The sequence below is a fragment of the Triticum aestivum genome, chromosome 6B (assembly GCF_018294505.1).
Source record: "Triticum aestivum cultivar Chinese Spring chromosome 6B, IWGSC CS RefSeq v2.1, whole genome shotgun sequence".
Lineage (NCBI taxonomy): Eukaryota > Viridiplantae > Streptophyta > Magnoliopsida > Poales > Poaceae > Triticum > Triticum aestivum.
In genome coordinates this window covers 648,733,549-648,754,848 of record NC_057810.1, presented here as the reverse complement: position 1 = coordinate 648,754,848, position 21,300 = coordinate 648,733,549, and the positions used below count along the sequence as shown (strand labels likewise).

General features: G+C 45.3%; 1 long non-coding RNA gene across 1 annotated transcript; it reads right to left on the bottom strand.

Moving 5' to 3' along the window:
* Positions 1-1,419: 1,419 nt before the first annotated feature.
* Positions 1,420-4,031, bottom strand: LOC123134685 (uncharacterized). The gene is made up of 3 exons (XR_006465698.1): positions 3,795-4,031; positions 2,093-2,189; positions 1,420-1,642 (listed from the first exon to the last, which is right to left on the bottom strand). It is a non-coding gene; the product is annotated as an uncharacterized lncRNA (long non-coding RNA).
* Positions 4,032-21,300: the final 17,269 nt, after the last annotated feature.

Here is a 21,300-nt window from a genome sequence, read left to right as displayed (position 1 = left end):
CCTTTAATAGTAGGTATAGATATAGATTAGATAAGGAAGAACGAGGGATAAGAAAGTGGGTTTGGCTTCTAAACATGTAACTTGAAGTCAAGGAGACCCACTTCCTCCGTCTGGAATTAAAAGCCCGCCAGGCCGAAATTCTGGCACCAAAATAGGAATAACTCTAACAACGCAAGACTATCGGACATGCCAACCATCAATGAACTTGGGTAGATTAGCGCGCATGTTACACTCAAATGTTGTAGTTATTGCGTGCATGTAGTCTCATTCCCTCACACAGTCTGGGATGGCGAGATCATTGGTCAATAAGCAAACCCCCTCCCTCGCGTCATTTCCGTCGTTTTAGTTCCATCTATAACGTCTGAGAATAAATTGCATTGATGCAAAACCGAAGGGGTGGGCTATAGTGGGAAAATGAAACACTATTGTCCAAGGCCCTTGGAATAATGGACACGCTTTTACCGTCCTTCGTTCTAATAATCTCATATGGTGGAAGTAGGAAATGAACAATGGCATCCCCTACCCATTTGCTTAGTAGGATTGGCAAAATAGAAGGTCTAGTGGAGTATATAGAATTGCACTTCAGCAAGTGAGAGGAAAATGGCCGCCAACATCCATGACCTCATTAAAGCACCATTCGTTGGATTTCCCAGGGTTGCAAGAAACTATGAAAGAAGAGTTCTCTCAAAGCTTCTTTGGAAAATGATTTCAAGTTTTTTTTGAAATGGACCCCTTTTGTTCACAAGTCTGGGGTTATCCTTTGTGGTGTGAAATAATAAATCTTAGAAGTGTGTGCCTTTAACATGAAAAAATCATTGGGCGAACCTTCGAGATAAAAATGAGAAAGCCAGGTGGGACCTTTTGATGGTGTATGGTGTTGTACATGAGGAGCACACAGAAAGTTTACTCTTTGAGCTATCCTTGTTTGGCAATGCTATGGATATGGCTTATATTATTGGAAGCGATTTAACGTTCCAAGACATCTTGGGGAAAATGAGTAAGCTAACATCTCCCACTCTTCATTCCATTATTCTTATTCTTGGTTTAAGAGAAAACCACCTTAGCAGGGGCTGTTTCACTTAGTTCAATCAGCATCAAAGCCTTGTATTTGAAAAATGGATATGATCCTTCAGGCCTTGTTTGGTAGAAGAGTATTTGAGAGGTTGTGGGAGGAGGGGATTTGGGAGGATTTGGTGAATCCCTCTCTTCCACCCAATCCTCTCAAATCCTCCCAATCGCCAAACCCCTCACATACCCCCTTCTATTTGGTACACAGGGATTGATACAGAGGATTTACAAAATTAGTATACTACAATTAAAGATGCAATTTTTAGAATTTCAAAAGCTTCAAAAGCTCATACAAGAAATGTACTTGCAACAATGGTGCAACTAGATTACGCAAAACAACACAAAGGCTCATATAATCTGTTGCAAGTACTATCAACGGTTCAAATGAAAATGTTACATGCATACATGCCATGGTCCAAATGAAAAATACAAGATGTTCGATCAACGAAGGTCAATGGTTCATTGCAACATAAAATTTGATTGGCAAATGCTTCGAGACATGTTTGCGGGCTACACGGTGTGGAGGCGACTTGTGGCAGCAAAGTGGTCATCCGTCTTCCGCGAGGTCAGGTCCCTATAAAAAAACAGATGAATTGGTCCAAGGGTTAGATGCGGAAAAAACCCTAAACAAATAAAAAATATGGAGCTATCCCAGAAGTGCCACAGCTAACAGGAGTGCTAGTAGTTTTGAAGTGATGATGGCTTAGGTACATAGTTTCAGTATGGTACTGCCATCCCAAAACTACACATAGTACTAGTGTGACAATTCACAAAAATAAGATTCAGTTTGGTATCCATATTTACTAAAGAATCATTTGTTATATACAGACATAAATCATGAGATTTACTGAAATAAACAGATATAACAAACAAAAATAAGCAGGGACGATCATGATAAGAATTGAGCATGATATATACCAGCATGAAACAAATCAAGCGTCACTTAGATTCATATGAACAGTGTCACTTAGATTAGCTTGAGGAAAGTGCAGAATGAAAATGGATCACAGGAGCAAGAACATACCTCAAGGCAACTCTGCCATTTCGCTCCGAAGAAACATGGCGGCACTCTCTTCATCTTCAGCGGCAGAATTGAGAAAGATCTCACGGCTCTCTGCCATCTGCATTTCAACACACACAAACACACACACACACTACATTGTTAGATGATGAAGACGGCCGAAGTGAATTAATTAATATATGTATATATGATAAAAAAATATGCCATAAATAAGAACCAATCTGCGTGATACTGCCAAGAAACTACCAACCACATCGAGTAGAAAAGCATTAGTAAGATCATGTAGTACCACAACTGCAACATTCTGGATAGATAATCAGTTTGCAAAAGCAACACCTTGAGTTCTTACATCCAACCAACCAACAAATGAAACAACTAGCGAGTTGGTTGTCCGAAAACAAATTATTCAGATTGTTCAGATTTTGAAGAACAAATTATTTGAAAACAAAACATTCAATTTGGTTGGGCCTCTTTAAGCCTGAATATTATGCAAAGAATTTCCCTATGACCGTAGGTTGTTCAGTTTTGGTTCACGAATCAGATCCTTTTTTCTGACTGAACATTATTCGGAAATAAGCACATTCAGTTTGGCTCATCGGACATTAATTCATACAAATATGAACTAGATAAATCATATATGTACAACAAAGAAACAATTAGTGTTAATTCATACAAAGATGAACTAGATAAATCACATGTATCATCTTATGAATCCATCATGGCACTAATCATACAAAGATGAACTGGTACTAGTGCTACTTGATCATACAGACAAAGATACTATATATGTAGCTGAAACAGTAACTAACTAATTAATTTGGCATGAAACAGTAACAAAGAAAATGCGGTCAGCCCAGCAGCATCTTTGTGGGATTTTTTGCGGGTCAGCGCAGCGTTGTTGCGGGATGGCCCGTCCACCTTGCAACCTGAGGCGTGAGCAACAAGATACCAGGAGCTTTAAGTTTGTCGGTCGAACTTTTGTGTTGTGTGTGGTTGCTGGTTGCTTCTTTCTTGTAGAGTCACCAGCTAGCTAGCGGTGTAATTAAGTTGTACTATGTAGGGAAAAACAAGCAAGTACTAAGTACCCTTCCAGATTTGTTTCAGACAGACAAGAACAAGTAACAATGTACTTAGTACCAGCAGCAATCTGGTTCAAGCCTACTTAGTATAAACAATTTCCAGAAATAATAACTAGGTTGGGTTTATGACCACGGACGCAACAACAGTAGTGGTCCAAGAATAGCTGAATAAAGCATCAATACATCAATTCTTCTCAGGAAAAGACAATGATCTCTGAAGCAACTGTCTGCTCCAGACCGAAGAACTGCAGCATCCATGGGTTCTAATAAATCTGCTTAAGTACATCCGTATTGACTTCTAATAAAATTCGGCCAAAGGGCATGTCAATCAATATCAAATCTGTCGAATACTAAGATGGGTCTGGACACTACCTGCAGAGAGATAAGCAGAGCACTATCACTGCCCCACTGCCACTACTTGGAGAGAGATAGGCAAAGCCAACGGCAGCCTAGGAGGAGGAGGAGGAGGAGATGGGACTTGGTGACGGCCTAGTTGCCCTCAAAGACGGCGCACTTGGCGAGCTTGCTGCGGAGGACGAGGCAGCAGCCATGGCCGGGGGGGTGGAAGAAACCTAGATGACGAGAGGAAAGGGGGTGAGGGGAGGCGAGGTGAGGTGAGGACGTACAGCCAGGGGTATGCCGGAGGAGATACGTCGGCGTAAAGGCGGCGGGCGGCGGCGTCTTGAGGAGGAGTCGGGCGGCGGCGGTGGCGACTCCTCTGAATCCTCGAGTCCCCCCTCGAGGGCTGAAAACCGCGTGGAAAGGGGGGTATCGGAGGGGGCTCGGAGGGATTGGGCTGTGGAAAACTCGCGTATCAAACGGGCTGTCGGGGTTTTCAGCGGTTTCTGGGCCACGCGAGGAATATCCACGCGAAACCCCCCCAATCCACGCGTACCAAACAAGGCCTCATGTAGTTTCGGTCAGGAAGTTTGTCGCATATATATCTACCTATTATTATTGACTTATGTCTTCTAGAGAGACTAATGATGTCCTCCAAGACTCTATCCTGGTAAACATATATAAATTTCTATCCACTGCAGAGAGATATTTTGCTCAACCAGTGTACTCTAATGATCCTTCTTTTTCCTAAAAAGTTTACCTGAGATTTCCATTAATAGAACCATAGAACACTACTAGGAAAAACCTTATACACAGAATGTTACCAGTAGCGCTTGTTAAAATGAGGCGCTACTGCTACTTAGCAGTAGCGTGTCTGGTAGAACCGCGCTACTGTTACCCGCTTAGCAGTAGCGCGGTAGGAACATAAAGCGCTACTACTATAATTGCCACACCGTTCCCGACGTGCTAGGTATAGTAGTAGCGCCCTTCTACGAACAGCGCTACTACTACGGATTTTAGCAGCAGCGCGTTTTTCCTCCCCACGCTACAGTTAAAGCTATTTTCACCTAGCCCCCGCGCGGCCTGATTTCCTCTCCTCTGCTTCCTCCCCCAATTCTCCTCTACTATTTCTCGTCGCCTCCGCCTCGCCGCCGTCTCCCCCGACCCCGCCTCGCCGTCGTCTCCCCCGACCCCGCCTCGCAGCCGTCTCCCCCGACCCCGCCTCGCCGCCGTCTCCCCCGACCCCGCCTCGCCGCGCCTCAGTGCCATCATCTCCCCGCCCTCTGTAAGCACTCTCCCCTTCCGATCCCTCTTCTCTGCTTAGTATGAACCCTAGCTATTTAGTGCTAGTTAGTATGAACCCTAGGCTATTTTTAGTGCTAGTTAGTTAATTACTTAGATGGTAATTAAGGCAGTAGTTCCTAGGTACTAATTAGTTAGTAAGAACTAGGTACTAATTAGGTACTAGAATATTTTTATTTATAGTAAGTTTATTTTTAGTAAGAACTAGTTGAATTAATAGAACTAGTTAGTAAGAACTTGTTTCTATTTTTTAGTTAAAGCAATTTTTCCCGCTTCGACGTGGACGATGCCTATCCCGCATCCTCGTCGTCGAGTCGGCGGAGGACGACACCTGCTTGACTAGATCGGCCATGTCCGGGACTGGGCTCCACCGGGGTGGTACTGGGAGACGCTACCTATCGGGGGGCGCAGGTTGGTGAGGAGCCAGCCTGTCGTGGACCCGAACCTTCTTTGGTGGCGGTCGCGTGGGCCAGTGACGATCCAGAGGCTAGAGGACTCCGCGGAGGTGGTGCGTCACCGTGTCAATGAGGAGGATGCGCACGTCCGTCACTACTTGTTTGCGTTGGAGCACAGGCCGTTCTTCAATACCTGGCAGGTTCTCCGGGGATCTCACTGGAGCTATGATCCCGTGATGGTTCCTTCTCTGTAGGTGTCCAACGCCCGCGCCGATACCCGTCGTGTGCTAGAGTTTTAGTTGTATTAGTGATGTTATATGTATGACACTATTCGTGATGTATTAGTGATAATATTCAACGATGTACGGACGCATGAGATGATTTACTTTTGCTTATTGAATGCATGCTAATTTGAGTCCTATAAGATATTTTGAAATGTATATCTTGTGTTGCTCAATATCCAAGTGGCCGGTCATGTTTGCAGATTACACCTCCGAGTGGCCTATGTTTTGCCTGAGTGTTGATTCATTTCCGTTCCGGCAAATTTCAGGCGCTCGATATGTCCTATTTTAGCAAAGGTCATGCCGGATTTTTCCGTGAATTTTGTCATGACTTGTGCCAGAATATGTAGGAAATATCGAGTACCTCGGATTTGTGTGTTGAGTATCTTGGTAGTTGTCTTCGATCGATTTTTAATTAATGTTTTAACTATGAACATAGGAAATGTCTGACGACGAAAAGGATTTCGGTATTTGCAAATACTGCGAAGACGAGCGCGGTCTGTGCGACGGAATCTTCCTAGATGATGATAGGCGCTTCAGCATTAAGCTGGACGAGAACTTCGAAGTGGATACAGTAAGTCACAACGACAAGTCTTTTTTCGTAATTAAGCATGACATCTGCTTCATTTGCTTCAACTTATTTTTTTTACTATTCTACTAGCGTATCCCCTGCCATGCAAGAGTTTTTGTATTGGATAAGATAGGTTTCAGTCATAGTATGGAGGAAAAGAAAGTTTACTTGAAGACCGAGCATGGTTATATTTTCCATGCAAAATTATACAATTCAGACGACTACACCTATTTTGGATGCAAAATATGGCGAGCACTATGCAAGACTTATGCATTTGAGCCTGATATGGTTATCACCTTTGATATTCGTTCGGAAGATAATATTGAAGGTAATACCGACATCTGGGTCGATGTGCAGACGCCTCCAGTTATACCATTATGTAAGTTTCTCAACCATATATATTTATGTCTTTGATATTGTTTATTCAAAAATAATTGACAACTAATTTGTATTGTCAGGTTATTTCAGTGCAAGCAAACATGTCCAGCGCTTGGTAGACAGGACCGTATACTGTCCTGGGGCTGAACTCAACTGCGAGGAGCTCAGTCATTATGTTTCATGGCTTGAGGATCTTGATACTGTCAAGACAAATTTTCTTCCTACATTTAGAAATGTTAGTACTGAAAATGTGCGACCAATAGTGTTCGTAATGAACTACGGTCACATCTATTTAGGAAGGATGGTAAGATTTTTACTATTTGTCATCAGTGCATCTTTTCCATACATTATTTTTGAAGCTAAACTTCATTGCTAAGTATGTTACCATACGATGTTCTTCAACAGGGACTCCCGATGAATGTTGTGCCTTATGGGGATCGAGACTAAAGGTACCATGAGTATTATCAGCTTACGGCCAAGATATCCTACAGATTACTTTAGTGCATTCAAGATTAGCGACGGATGCTTAATAGTGCAAGACTGGACCAAATATGTGATGGGGGAGCGCAGAGAAGTACTAGGGGGCAGCAAACAGATGCGCTACCCACGATTAGGAGACAGGTTCATCTGCATGCTCCAGTTTGATCAAGGAGGAGAGCTATACATGTTTTATGTTATTTTACCTAAGAGAGAGCAGCAGGAGTGATTAGGTAGCTAGAAATGAGTTTGAGGATGATGATGTGCTACACTATTACTATGATGATAAAATAGCTAGTGTTGGTGGTAATGACTATGATGATTATTATTAGCTAGTGTTAGTGGTGATTAAATAAATACTGTTGGTGGTAATGACTATGATGATGATTAAATAGCGTGTGCTGACGGATTATATTCAAGTGGAGGCAACATGTGGTGCACATCGAAAGTACTACTAGTCCAAACTAGATCAAGTTTGGATTAGTAGTATACTTTTGACATGCACCACATATTGCCTCCACTTGAACTTAATCCACCTTCATTTGACACACTGTTATGGACATAATGATGTAAACCTCATAACTGGTATTGTACCAATATTTGTACGATGGCGCATAAATACACTAAAAATAAAAAAATAAAAAAATACTAGTAGCGATGGACAGAAAACACGCTGCAAGTAGGTACCTTAGCAGTAGCGCGGTACTGAATAAAAGCTGCAGCTATTTGTCCTAGCAGTAGCGCGTGCGGGCACGCGTTACTCCTAAGCAATAACTGTAGCGCTTTATTAGTAGCACGGCCTCCCGCGCTACTAGTGGACACAAAACCCGCGATACTGCTAGGGTTTTCCCTAGCAGTGGAAGGTTCCCTTAATGACACTATTGATATTATTAATATAAAATTGAAAAGGTTAACAAAAATATTTAAAGGTAGAAGACCAATTAGATGTTGCTTGTCAAATACAAAACATTGCATTTACGCCTTAGCAGGTATTATCCAGATAGAAAATGCATACATAGGCGGGCCATGTGTAGTTAGTACCACATATGTTCCAAGATATAAGGTGTAATTTGAGTGTCAAAATTAATGCTTTGAAACGGTCTAACAATATCCACTTTATGTTACCCAAAATCGATATCATTATATTCATATGAAAAGCATTTTCTCATTATTATGTTCTGGTAACCATGGACTATTTATTTTATGAGAAATTTACACTCACAACATGAACATGAACAATTAAATTGTTTCTTATACTTTGGCAAGGAGGTTGTGTCGTTTTGACAAAGGTCCACATTACAATCCAAAACTAATCACCTAATTTAATATTAAATCCCGAACTTCAAAACTGATTGACCTATACCCCAAACTAACCATGTGGTTGATGAATCATTTGTAATGCACTGGGACCGGCACTATACATGTCCAACACCTTTGCTAGCAAAGATCCCAGTACGCCCAGCAAACACATCATGCATGTTATATCCATACATGCAACATGCATGTCGTGTTAGTGGAACGACATGTATTACAATAGAACTCTAAGAAAGAACTGCAAAAATATATACAGCAACTTCAGGTTGAATCAAATTTAATAATGGGGTACATGCAAGGGTATTACCACCAAGTTGCAGCTCTCACAACAGAAGTGAAATATACCTTAGAGAGGTAAAATTTAATAAATGCCTTAAGAAGGTTAAAGAAGAGAAGATGGTGTCCATAACCCTTTCCAGTTCACTGCCTGGGATAACCATAGCTAACGTCATCCTTCATCACTAGAGATCACTAATTTTCAAATGCTTCATGTCAGCAACAGTTGGGTCAAAATAAAAAATAAAGAAAGGTGAGTACTCATGTGTACTCAGAAGACTTACATCGGAGCTATCTACATATATGTATTAGTATTAAAATAAAGGATATATGTGGGTGCCTACGACAAGCGCTAGCATACTATACATGACTGCTATAAAAGTTACCGCTATAGAGTTTGCTATAAGGAGTAAGAGAGCACACACAAGTCCATCTGGCTTAGCACCACAACAATACACCATCATGAATCCTCCCTTGACTCCACTGTGAGGAAGCAACCCATGAAACTTACACTTATCTTGGCAATTTTATTAAATAACTGGTAACCTTGTTCTATGAAAAAAGAAACAATCTACGAGTCATCCAGAACCTCAGATACGCCTTTTCGAATAGATTTAACCCTAGAGAGATGCATCAAGTTATGCATACACGCATGGTCATTTGTTAATGCTCGCGAATAGCATATTTCATGAGGTGTGTCGACGGAAAAGATTGACACACCGCCCTAAGCTATAGACAAGCCAGGGAGTCACCCAAGTCACTAGTAGAAAAAGGACCTATTGTCCCGGTTCGTAAGGGCCATTTGTCCCGGTTTTTGAACCGGGACAAAAGTGTCGATACTAATGCCCTAGACCTTTAGTCTCGGTTCTTACATAAACCGGGACAGATGGGCCTCCACGTGGCCGCTGCGGCGAGCCCAGGCAGGAGGCCCTTTGGTCGCGGTTGGTGGCACCAACCGGGACCAATAGGCATCCACGCGTCAGCATTTCAGGTGCTGGGGTTTTTGTTTGTTTTTTGAGGGGGGGGGGGTTAGGGGTTTTGGGGGGTTAATTTAGGTGTTTCATATATTATGTTAGCTAGCTAATTAATAGAGATAAGTGTCCTCTCTTATCTCCGTACTTGGTCGACGCTACGTACTATACGTATAGAGCGGACTAGACACGCTAGCTAGTAAGCAAATGAAGGAAACAGAAGATCGTCATGAACATATGCATACAGAGAGAAGTGATATCGACCACCTCTCCTTCTCTGAGAGATTGGTTGAACAACAAGTTCTCGTATATCTATCCGACGCTACAGGCTACATCTGTACAATATAAGTATCTCTTACAATATAATCTCCTAATTAAAATCGAACTGATCAGGGTCCACATGGTATTCTCCGTCTTTAGTGGTCACGTTGTCAAGAAAGAATGCCGCCAATTCCTCTTGAATTCCTCGCATACGATCTGGTGGTAGGAGTTCATCCCGCATCCGAAATATATAATTTGAAGAAGGGGTCAATACATATATATATATATGAATAAATGAAACTAAACACAAATGATGGTAATAAAATAAAATTGTGAGTATTATTATTTACGCACTTCATATTGTTTGTTAGAGTAGCCCCGGTCACAGGTCGTGTGGCGGATGGACTCACAAATGTAGTATCCACAGTAATCATTCCCTTGTTCCTGCCACAACCACTTTACAAGAAATAGAGGTCAATCAAACTGATAATTAGCAAGCATGCTAAATGGTATTAATTAATGAAACTAGCGCTCACTAGGAGATGCGTGGAACATGCTACTATCGTACTTACTTTCGGGTGTCTAAATTGCAACTTCTTCGGCAGTCCCGAAGTTTTTGAGGTGAATTTTTTCCAAACCCTGCCAGACAAAGAAAATAATTACCTGATATCAGGAAATGAACAAAGTTGCCGATATGGTGCGATAATGATCGATTTAACTTACTTCTCTAGAATTTCAGTCATGTCCGCGTACTCCTTGGGATCTTTTCGTCTCGAGTCTAAGACGGTTACTAGTCCCTGCTCAAGCTTAATCTTTAGGAGAATATAGTGGAATCTGCGCACGCATGCATAACTCATCAATTACATTACTATAACCTCGACTAATAAGGGAAACCGAATATGCACAAGACAGTAACACTCACTGGAATTCGTAAGGGAAGAGTATTATAGCTTTGTTTTGATTTAATACAAACGATTGTAGCAGCTTGGCCTCGGTATCTTTGGCCTGAAATTCAACCATATATGCATCTATGAGATTTGTGTTAATGAACCCAATATCACCGATTTGTCTTTTCTTCAATTCGGCGATCTTCAATCTGCATAATATAGTGAGAATAATTAAAAATACATGCAATGAAAGAGCTGACCTATATAGAGAGACTTAATGACAGAAGTAGTACTACTTACAGGCAGTAGCAAGTGATCATTAATTTATCGAGGGCCTTTAGATTGAAAAACGCGAAGAACTCCTCAAATGGAACATTCAACAGTTCAATCCCAACGAGGTCATGCTCCTCTCTAACTCTCAGCGTCAAAATATTCCCCTCCTCAGACTCTCTACAGGTTTTCATGTACCAATCATGGAATCTTCGCATCATCGTTGTTAGAGATCTTTCATCTTTGACGAGAGGCTTCCCGTACACGTATTTGTGTTCGTCCACCTCCAAGAAATCATAATGTACATCGTCGGGCAGGTAACCTTCAAGATTGTTATAACCGGGCACCATCCCGCCTGGATCATTAGCGACGATATCGCTAGACACCTGGAGCAGGGGGAATGATTGGTTCGCTTGTTCGCCGAGCTGGGCAACTTGTTTCCCAACTCGTCGTTCTGCTAACCTTTGACCACTGACAGTACTTCCCGACCATGACGCTTCGATAAATGACTTTTCAAGAATGCGCTCATAGTTGCCTTTCGTCGGAGACTTTGGTGGTTTCTTCAGGGTAGCCAGAGTATGCTTCGCTTTTACCGGATCTATCTTCTCCTCCGGAGGTGGATGTTTATTTTATTTCACCCCTTCAAAGCAGTTCCTCACTTCGGCTTGCATGATCTTCGTGTTTTCCTCCTGGATCCTCTCATATGGTAACTTCTCTAGAGTCTTCAGAGAAGGACCGTATCTGTATTGCCTGCCTCTGGCTATACTACTAGACGCTGGAGCAGACGGAGCGGCTGCGGCTGTCTTTCCTTTCTTACGAGGAGGAGGAGAAGGACGACGTGTCGGAGCAGCCGGAGCAGCGGCGGGTCTCTTCCGCCCTTGTTGACGAGGCAGAGAAGGAGGAGGCTGGCTGCCCGGGCGTGCCGGTGCGAGCGGAGAAGGAGGCGGAGTGCCGCCACGCACCGGAGAAGGAGGCTGAGTGCCCTGATCACTCACCGGAGGAGGAGGCGGAGGAGGAGGTGGAGTGCCCTGACTCACCGGAGGAGGAGGAGGAGGCGGAGGCGTCTAGTTCAGAAGGTTGATGAGCTCCTTCCGCCATAGGCATGGAGTCTTCAGAGAAGAACCCAGCCGAATCTCCCCTTCACCCGTAGGGTGGTCAAGCTCAAGGTCCTCGAATCCGTCCGTTATTTGATCCACCATGACCCTAGCATATCCTTCTGGAATCGACCGGCCATGGTAGGTTGTGCCAGGTTCAGTAGGTAAAACAGAGCCAACAGCCGCCTTGACTTTCAATGTCATCCATCGCACCATAAGGTGGCAATGTTGAGACTCCGTGATAGCATCCACGGGGTAGCTAGCAGGAGCCATGAAGACAGGCTCCAGCTGCTGAGTCTGCTCGGTGGAAGCCACGCTGCTTCTCCGCTGAGATGGCAGGGTAGCTTCAAGGGAAGCTTCGGCGGGTCGTTTGCTGCGATCTGCTTCTCGTTCCTCTAGCCCTTGTACCCTTTCGTGCAGCGCCTGCAGTTGGCTATGCTCCACTTTCTTCCTCCTGTCCTAGCTTTTGTAAACCCCTGCGTCCAGAAACCCATCCTTCCACGGAATGGAGCCTGGCATGCCTCGTGTCCGTCCAGGGTGCTCAGGATTCCCGAGGGCCATTGTGAGCTCGTCCTTCTCTCTGTCTGGAACGAACGTCCCTTGCTGTGCTTTCTTGATATACTCCTGAAGCCTCCTGATGGGTATTCGCAGTTGCTCTTCCATCCAAATGCACTTCCCTGATACAGGGTCCAAGGTTCTGCCAACCCCGAAGAACCAAGTTCGGCAATGGTCTGGCCAGTTCAATGTCTCTGGTTTGACCCCTTTAGCAATTAGGTCATTCTCAGCCTTGTCCCACAAGGGTCGAGCTTTGAGGTAGCCACCTGACCCCGTGCGATGGTGATGCTTCTTCTTCGCAGCATTTTTCTTGTTTGTCGCTGACATCTTCTTACTCTTTTCCGATGTCTTATGGGCCACAAATGTGGACCAGTGATCTCTGATCTTCTCATACTTTCTGGTGAATTCTGGTGTCAGTTCTTCGTCGACAAACTCTGTTTTTAGCTCATTCTTCCACCTCCTGAATACTTCTTCCATCTTCTTAAGAGCATGAGACTTTATCGATTGCTCTTTAACTGGCTTTCCGGATCCTCCTCTGGCGGTAGGGTAAAATTTGCCTTAAGCGTTGTCCAAAGATCTTCTTTCTGCATATCGGAGACATAAGACACCTCAGGGTCTTCATTCTTAGGCTTTAACCATTGGTGGATACTGATCGGGATCTTGTCCCTAACAAGAACCCTGCACTGAGCACGAAATGCATCCCTTGTCCGGATGGGTTCAATCGGCTTGCCATCGCGCGTGATTGCTGTGATCTCAAACCTTTCATTTGAGCGCAACTTTTTCTTCGGGCCTCGTTTCTTGACCAAAGTTGTGCTCGATCCAGAGGCCTAGAGAAAAGAAGAAAGACGAGATAATATGTGTACGTATGAAAACAATGAATGCATCAATTAGCTACTCAGCACGGGCTTAACTAATATATATACCTGGCCGAACTCGGTTCGGTCACCGGAGTCGTCATCACGTGCACGGTCTCCTTCTTGTACCGGCATTGGGTCACCGGAGCCATCATAATCATAGCCTTCTTCTTGTACTGGCATTAATGGGTCACCGTAGCCATCATAATCATAGCCTTCTTCTTCACTACCCCATCCTTCCAGACCATCAGTGTCATTGAGAAACGACACAACGACATCACTTCCTTTTGCGATTATGTCCCCCAACATCGCTTCTGTTGCTTCGTCTCGGGGGTGCTCCATAGTTTCTGCAAATATTTACAACATGGCAATTATTATTCAAACATGACAGATGGATATATATTAGTGGCAAACATAGAACTAGCTAGATAATCACAATAAGGAATCATATTAGTGGCCTCGATGTTGCTTCTCTAGGGTTTGGAGTGGCCTCGACAACACTTCAAGGGTTTGGGGTGGCCTCGACACAATGCTTCAAGGGTTTGGGGTGGCCTCGACGACAACACTCTTTTAACTTGGTAAATTTGGGTGGCCTCGAGAGAGTTTGTCGGGTAGGGGCGCGGCGGGACGGGGTAGGAGACCAACATCGTTTTTTTCTAGGGTTTGGATGTCCTAGAGAGTTCTGGTCGAGCGAGAGGGCCGGGGGGGGGGGTGCTCCCGTGGTATAAGTTATCACGGTCGAGAGGGGGTATATATATCGACCGCCCCTCATGTCGAAGTTATCTGGGAGGGGGTTAGATCGACAACGACGACATACATACATGGGAAAATAATGTTATCGGGGGGGGGGTATATCGACCCCCCCTCGTGTTGAAGTTATCAAGAGGGGGTATATCAACCCCCCCCTCGTGTTGAAGTTATCGGGAGGGGGTATATCGACAATGACATATACCCGATAAAAAATAAGAAGACAAAAGAAGAAACAAAAAGAGGAGAAGAAGAAAGGAATAGAAGAGAAGCGATCGAAGAAAAAAAAGAAAAAAAGGAGAAGAAGAAAGGAATAGAGAAGAAGAAGAAAAAAATAGAAAATATTCTATTTCTCTTCTTCTCCTCTATTCCTTTCTTCTTCTCCTCTTCTTTTTCTTCTTTTTTCTTCTTCTTATTTATTTCTCCTCTTCTTCCTCTCCTCCTCTTGTCCTTTCTTCCTCTTCTTATTTTCCTTTTTCCTCTCATTCTTTTTCTTCTTCTTCCTTTCCCAGCTAGATATATAAAACTTCTCTAAAAATGAAACTAACCTAAAATGTACTAAATCAGAGAACATATATGAACATACAAACATATATACATTTTTATAAAAAAGCAAAAACATCATATTCTATAAAAAATCATATACATATAAAAAATCATCATATTCTATAAAAAATCATATACATATAAAAAAGCAAAATCATATATATGAACAAAAACAAGCATATAAATCATAACATATATTAAAAACAAGAAACAGGGGAGGGCGCCGGCCGGACCAAGGTGAGGAGGGGTAGGGGCGCGGGGTCAGCGACGGGGCAGGGGGCGCGCGCTCAGGGCAGGGGTGATGGCGACGAAGAGGGCGGGGCAGGGCGACGGCGACGAAGGGGGCGGGCTGGGGCGACGCGCGTCGGGGCAGGGCCGGGGCGGCACGCGTCGGGGTAGGACGGCGAGCGGCGAAGGCGTCGGGCGAGGGCGATGGCGTCGGGGCAGGGCGGCGAGCGGCGACGGCGTCGGGCGAGGGCACGGGCGACGGCGTCGGGGCAAGGCTCGGCGGCGACAGCGACGAGGAGCAGCGTGGGGGCGTTGGGGCGGAGAAGAAGTAATTTTTGTAGAAACTGCTAAATGTTTTCTTATGTAGCAAAGGCTTTGGTCCCGGTTGGTGCCACCAACCGGTACCAATGCCACCCTTTAGTCCCGGTTGGTGACACCAACCGGGACCAAAGGTCTCTTTTCAGCAGCCAAAAGGGCGGGAAGCAGAGGCCTCTGGTCCCGGTTGGTGGCACCAATTGGCACTAAAGGGTGGGCATTGGTACCGATTGGTGCCACCAACCGGTACCAATGCCCACCCTTTAGTCCCGGTTGGTGCCACCAACCGGGACCAAAGGCCTTGCACAGCGGCGTGGTGGTGGGAGTTTAGTCCCACCTCGCTAGTTGAGAGGGGCGCGCAATGGTTTATAAGCCCCACTGCCACACCCCTCTCGAGCTTCTCTCCATTGCAGGCTTACGGGCCTAATTGTGACTGCTATGCCTGATGGGCCTACTGGGCCTTCTGCGGGCCTGAATCCTGGCCCATGGATGGGTTTCTAGTCGTATTCAGTCCGTGGCGGCCTAGTAGGTGGCAATTTTTTTTATTTTTTCCCAATTTTTTTGTTTTCTTTTTTGCTTTATTTATTTTGTTTTGTTTCTACTTACAACAAAATACTTATTTATTTTATTAAATTTTGTTTATAAATACTTATTTATCTTATTTTATGATAATTCTTTTTGCTATTAAAGTTTCTAACAAAAAAAGTTATTTATGAAAATTCTTTTTGCTTTTAATGATTTTGAACATAAAATACTTTGATAATTTTAGTTGCATCAATTTTATATAATTTTATTTTTCAACCCTTTCAAAGCCCTTCGTGTACAAAATGGACAATCTCTTTCGAAGTATCAGGGTTTCATACGGAAACTCGTCCGTTACAAATGGATTTTATTTTTTTGAACTTATTTGAACTCCATAGTTTTTCTGTGTTCAAAATGCACCATTCAAAGCCACATCATCAATTTACAACCCTTTCTGACTTCATTTGTCATTTTTCATGCATTTACTGATTATTTTGAGCTATAAGACCATGAAATTGAAAAGCATTTGAAATGAACTCTGAAAAGGTTCCAAGTTGGCATGGTATCATCATTTCACCCACATAGCATGTGTGACAAAGTAGAGAGGGTTACGGCAAAAACTGGATGCACTTCGTGTACAAAACGGACAATGTCTTTCGAAGTATCAGGATTTCATACGGAAACTCGTCTGTTACAAAGTGATTTCATTTTTTTGAACTTATTTGAACTCCATAGTTTTTCTGTGTTCAAAATGCACCATTCAAAGCCACATCATCAATTTACAACCCTTTCTGACTTCATTTGTTATTTTTCATGCATTTACTGATTATTTTGAGCTATAAGACCATGAAATTGAAAAACATTTGAAATGACTCTGAAAAGGTTCCAAGTTGGCATCACTACAAAAAAAGACACATCCGTGACATTTTGGGCCGAACGAATTTTTTTGTCATACATATGACACTTCTATGACGATAATTGTGACAAAACCCGGTATCATCATAGATGTGGTGGGCTTCAACTTCTATGACAAAAAATCATGACAGAAAATGGGGTTTTCATCCTCGGCGGGCTGGAGACGCAGCTGCATGACATTCTTTGGGACGTACATGATGGAAAAAACCATGGTAGAAGCGAGGGGGAGGAAAATTTCGGGGAGTTCCCGGTTACGGTGGGAGGTCGGGGGCCGAGCGATGCGCCTTTCTCTCGTACACGTACGCGCGTGTGTGCGAGGCGTTGGCTCTAACTAAACCCGAGCGAGGCGTTGGGCTCTAACTGAATCCGAGCTATTGCACTGGAGGCTACGCGTTACTGAACCCGAGCGATCGATCGATGGTTGTTAACTGAACCCGATCGAGCGATTCCTTCGCTACTGCTGCTAAATGAAGCCGATCGATTGAATGAACAGTGAGCGTTGCGGGGGGTTTGGATTAACAGTGAGCGGTGGCGTTGCCTCTGGATGAACAGGACCCTGTGGTGTGGAGGGCTGGATGAACAGTAGACGGTGGAGGGGTGGATGAACAGGACCCCGTGGTGTGGAGGGCTGGATGAACAGTAGACGGTGGAGGGGTGCCCGTGGAGGGGTGGATGAACAGGACCCCGTGGTGTGGAGGGCTGGATTAATAGTAGATGGTGGAGGGGTGCCCGTTGAGGGAGTTCTGGATTAGGGGGTATCCGGACAGCCGGACTATATGCATCGTCCGGACTATCGAAGCGTGAAGATACAAGACTCAAGACTTTGGCCCGTGTTCGGATGGGACTCTCCTTTGTGTGGAAGACAAGCTTGGCGATCTGGATATTATATTTCCTTCCTTGTAACCGACTCCATGTAAACCCTAGCACTCTCCGGTGTCTATATAAACCGAAGAGGATGGTCCTTAGAAGGCCGATCACAATTACAATCATACCATCATAGGCTAGCTCTTAGGGTTTAGCCTCTATGATCTCGTGGTAGATCTACTCTTGTACTACTCATATCTTAAATATTAATCAAGCAGGAAGTAGGGTTTTTCCTCCATCGAGAGGGCCCGAACCTGGGTAAACATTGTGTCCCTTGCTTCCTGTTACCATCAGCCTAAGACACATAGATCGGGACCCCCTACCCGAGATCCGCCGGTTTTGACACTGACATTGGTGCTTTCATTGAGAGTTCCTCTGTGCTGTCGCTTCAAGGCTTGATGGCGTCTTCAATCGTCAACAACACGGTCCAGGGTGAGACTTTTCTCCCCGGACAGATCTTTTTGTTCGGCGGCTTCACACTGTGGGCCAATTCGCTTGGCCATCTGGAGCAGATCGACAGCTACGCCCCTGGCCACCAGATCAGGTTCGGAAACTTGAACTACACGGCGGATATTCGCGGAGACTTGATCTTCAGCGGATTTGGCCCTGTGCCGGGAGCGCCGAACAGTCACGACGGGCACGACCTAGACCTGCTGTTGAACAATGCTCGGAACGTCATCCCTGCAATAGCCCCAGATCTAAATCCGGAACGGGTTGCGTTGCCCAAGGACGGAGGGCTAGACCCCGCCCCGCAGGCCGCATACTCATCGGCGTTGGAGCCGAACACAGGTCTCACTTCTGTGGAGACCTGTGACCCCGGAACCCCGGACTCATATCCGGTCGTCGGTTCCGGCCCGCGCACCATTGAGCCAGTCGAACCAGGTTGGGCCCTGGTAATGGAGTTTACCGCCGCGGACATTTTTCAACACTCGCCCTTTGGCAACATGCTGAACTTATTAAAGTCTCTCTCTCTGTTAGGAGACTTTGGGCCGAACTATGTCCGGCTTGAGTGGGAAGCAGGCGACGAAGGAATTCGCTGCCCACCCACCATCCACATGGTCGCCACGATCGATGATTTAACTGACGTTCTTAACTTCGACTCCGAAGACATCGACGGTATGGACGATGATGCAGGAGAAGCTCCAGAATCTCTGGGGCGCGGGATCACTACCTTGTCACATGATATATACATGGTGGACACGCCCAAGAAGGACGACAACGATAAACCAGACGATAAAACACCCGGACAAAAGCCAAAACTGCGGTGCAGACGCCGCTCAAAGTCCAGCAATAGTAAAAACGGTGACAAGAGCGCAAGAAGGGCTGACATACCAAAATGCATTAATGACCACACGGACCCAACGATGGAGCAGGACGAGCTAGGTCATGCCAAACCAAGTTTGGAGCAAATATCCGATCACAATGATCCGGAGGGACGAGCTCATGAAACTGCCCGAGAACAGGAACACAGTCAAAACGACATCATCCCGGACGAACGAGTGGAACGAGATAACCTCCACCAAAAGATTTTGGCCACAGCAAGAAGTCTAAAGAAGCAGAAACAACGGCTTAAGGCCGCGCAGGAAAAGCTCAGTCGCAGATGGAATAAAGTGCTAGACACTGAAGAAAGATATGGCGACAATCACCATACCAAAAGCTATCCAAAGCGCAAGCTGCTGCCAGAATTCGACGACGAGGCTGCTCCACCAAAGAATAATACAACCAGGAGACCAGACGTACCGCGTCACAACCACAACAGAGCGGCTACTGACACCGTGCACGATCCACGTGAGAAGCTGGATAAGAAGGCCGGTGCACCCAGGTCCATCTACAGATCTAAAGGACACACCCCGACGAGGGACTATGGTCACCCAAACGCTAATACAAGCCAAACACTAGTTCGGAATAAACTCCGGACACAACAACAGCCGACTACATGCCACAGCGCGCCCAGATACAGAGGGGCTGCACACCCCCTGTGCTTCACCGAAGAAGTACTGGACCATGAATTCCCACAAGGTTTCAAACCTGTGAACATAGAGGCATATGATGGAACAACAGACCTAGGGGTCTGGATCGAGGATTTTATCCTGGGGATGATCTCCACGCCATCAAATATCTTCCCCTCAAGCTGAAGGGACCAGCTCGACACTAGTTGAAAAGCCTCCCGAAAAACTCAATTGGGAGTTGGGAGGAACTAGAAGACACTTTCAGGGCCAATTTTCAAGGGACCTATGTCCAGCCTCCGGATGCAGACGATCTAAGTCACATAATCCAACAACCCGGAGAGTCCGCCCGCAAGCTTTGGAACAGATTCCTCACTAAGAAGAATCAAATTGTCGATTGTCCGGACGCTGAAGCCTTAGCGGCATTCAAACATAGCATCCGCGACGAATGGCTCGCCAGACACCTCGGCCAAGAAAAGCCAAGGACAATGGCAGCCTTAACAAGCCTTATGACCCGCTTTTGCGCGGGTGAAGATAGCTGGCTAGCCCGTAAAGGCACCAGCGACCCCATCACGTCCGAAATAAGGGACGACAACTGGAAGCCTCGGCGTAATAAACACAAACGCCAAAGCAAGGAAGGGAGCCCAGATAACACAACGGTCAATGCCAGATTCAGGGGCTCTTAGCAAAAGAAGCCATTTAAAGGCAGTAAAGAGGGGCCGTCCGGCCTGAACAGAGTCCTGGATAGACCATGCCAAATTCATGGTACCCCAGAAAAACCTGCGAACCACACCCATAGAGAGTGTTGGGTCTTCAAGCAGGCCGACAAACTAAATACCGAACACAAAGAGAGGGAAACACCAAGTGAAGACGAGGACGAACCTCGCCAGCCAAAAACTGGGGGACAGAAAAAATTCCCGCCAGAGGTTAAAACAGTAAACATGATCCACGCGACTCACACATTCATGAGAAGGCAAGAACACGCGCTCAAAGACGCGCACGATGTAGAGCCCATCGTGCCCACATCTGACTACTGGATGTCTCGTTCGATCACTTTTGATCACATGGACGACCGAACTAGTATTCGGCGCGAAGGATCACAAGCCTTGGTGCTTGACCTAATAATCGACGGATACCGTCTCACCCGTGTCCTCATGGACGGAGGCAGTAGTCTCAATTTAATATACGAGGACACTATCCGCAGGATGTGGATAAACCTATCCAGAATTAACCAAAGCAACACCACCTTTGAAGGGGTGATACCAGGCATTGAAGCCTACGGCAGGGGCTCCATTGTACTGAGGGTAACATTTGCCCCCCCAGGCAGCTCTAGAAGTGAGGAACTACCCTTCATCGTTGCACCCTTCCAAAGCGGCTATCATGCACTGCTCGGAAGACCAGCCTTCACCCGCTTCAATGCATTGCCGCATTATGGCTACCTTACACTCAAGATGCCCGGTTCACATGGCGTCATCACCGTTAGCGGAATCACAGAGCGCTCTTCACGCGCAGAGGAACACGCGACGACCCTGGCGGCCGGACTCTAAGCGGCCTCTAATACCATAAAACATGGCTGGTCATTAAGACCACAGACACGGTTAGACGAATCCGGTAGCCCGGATAAAATTCAACCGGACACCGTATATGTAATCCCATAGCGGAAAGCAGGGGCTATAACATTTAATGTAGCCCCAAAGCTTGGCTCATCCTTATTGGTAGGCCATCATCTTACACTTTTACTATCTACCGCATATTTATGTTGTCTTCTCCTATGAGTTTTCCTTTTTTTTCACAGACAACATTCGCGCGATACCCTTCGAGGAT